This window comes from Coturnix japonica, chromosome Z, assembly GCF_001577835.2.
Source record: "Coturnix japonica isolate 7356 chromosome Z, Coturnix japonica 2.1, whole genome shotgun sequence".
Taxonomy (NCBI): Eukaryota; Metazoa; Chordata; class Aves; order Galliformes; family Phasianidae; genus Coturnix; species Coturnix japonica.
Window position 1 is genome coordinate 5,306,593 of NC_029547.1, and position 2,183 is coordinate 5,308,775.

Genomic DNA, 2,183 nt, shown 5'->3' on the forward strand with positions numbered 1-2,183 from the left:
GAGAAGAGGCCAGAGCAGCTCTCCTGCTGTGGCACAGAACTGCGATGACATTGAGGTGGAGGAAGGGCCCGCAGCTGTACTGGGAAGATTCCACACAGTCATCAATTTTTCATCTGAAAGGTAAAGAGGAATTCCCTTTTCTGCCCCTATCATCATTGGTCGGGTGGGTTTTATTGGTTTAATTTTTGTCCATTATATCTCCGAGCACTCAACTAAAAAACAGTTGCCCTATGGGCTCAGTGGAGCCACACAAGGTGCCTTTCCTTCCTGGTTGGGCAGGCAGTCACGAGATGCAGAAAGCCACGCTGGCGTCTATCCTGGCCTGTGCTGGCTGTATCAGAAAGCACTGGGGATTTCCAGATTTCCAGGCCGCGTGCCTGAAATCAATTGCATTTCTCCTGTAAGCAGACCTGTTGGTCGGACTTGCTGGCACTAGAAATTAAAGATGGCAGTGAGCTGAGGCCGAGGAGGTGTTAACGTAAGAGTCAGAGATGCTTTTGAGCTTCCCTTATGGCTGCACAGTTCCTCAGAAAGCAGCTCTTCCCTTTCCCTGCACCATGACTGACATCATGATCTATTTTCTCTCTCCAGACCAAGTGTGCCCTGCAAGTGGAAGGAGTCACGAGCTGGCAGTTGGCGTTCCTGCTTCTGCCTGGGCAAACCATCATCCCCTGTGGCGGAACGCCAACTGCAGCGCAGTGCCTCAGAAGCAGAAGTCGTGGTCCTGGCAGGTAAGGGTGCAAATCCAGCTTACAATTTACCTACTTGCTTCTTCCTGCCGCCACTCTATTACCAAGTATCAACAACCTTTCATGATTCAACTTGCAAATGTTTGAAACTAACCCTTGTGTTTCTATGCCTTCCTAGGTGATTCGAGCCCTTGTCAACCCCAAAGACGCAGGGCATGTGATGATGATGCATCCTGTGCTTCCATCAATGGAGAGCTGTTAGGAAGCACAGGATGCTGCAGTTCAAATGACAGCCTTCCATATGACAGCAGCGATGGAGAGAAGAATGTCATCCACGTTCAAGCTCTCATTCATCCCATCCCTGCTGAAGCTGCTGACCTGAGCCTGCCAGACACCACAGGCACCAGCCTGGACCCAATGCCTTTGCAGTGCAGCCCATCCCAAGCACAGCCCGAGTGTCCCAGCAGCAGCACCACCATGCAGGAGCAGGGCAGCATCAGTGAGGTGAAGCTGAGCATCTTAGATGGGGACTTAGAGTCAGGCTGCCAGTCCCAGGCACCAGGCAGCAGCACCAGCTCTGAGCCACTCTCATGATGACAAGAGAGGATGAGTCCCATCTTTCCTCCAGACCTCACACCCCCTCCTTTCTCCTATTGAATAAAGGCACGCTCGTGCTCAATCAACGCCTTGACTGCATTCTGAGTCTTCATTCACAGGGATTGGGATGAATGCAACAAACAGCAAGGCAGCTCAGCTTGCAATGCTATGGCTGTGGGGTTCGTGCAGGCAGAGCTCTGGGTTCCCATTTTGCCTGGCTTTGGGATGTCTGCAGCAAGATCTCTACCATTTTGTATGGGAGCAAATAATCTCTAGCATCCAGGTTGCTGCTCATGAAAACCCCAAGCTTCCTGGCTGTGGCTGTGATGCTTTTCAGGGCCTTTTGATGCTCTTTGATGCCGTGGCTGCTCCCTAACACCTCTGTCCACTCCTTGGCTCCCACCTGTGAGCTGTCCCTGCAGATCATCTCTAGCCCTGCCATCATCGCGCTGCAGCAGGAGGAGCTCGCCCTGACCAACATCAGGCAGTGCTGCCTGCCTCTCTCACTCTCTAGACCAAGTGTAACTACGCTGTCATGGAGACAAATGCTTTCTGTCACATCCTCCATCCCTGCAGACATTTACCGGTAGGTGGCTCTTGCAGAAGAAGATTCAAGCAGCAGACCTTTTGCTCAGCTACAGCACACAAATGCTACAAAAGCAGGAATAACCCGCAAGCTCTGGGTCTGTTTGTCTTGCACAGGCATGCACTAACTGCGTTTGATGGTACCCCCCATCCTTGATTTCCTTCCCTGCTTCTTGTCTGATGACGCTGCTGAGCCAGGAACAAGCTGCCCAGTGTGGCAGAGCATGGTGCAGGGCTGTGCTGGGACCTCCTCCCCTTCATCTGCTGCAGCTTGGTGTGCACCTCACCCACTTCTTGACAGACCTGCTGATC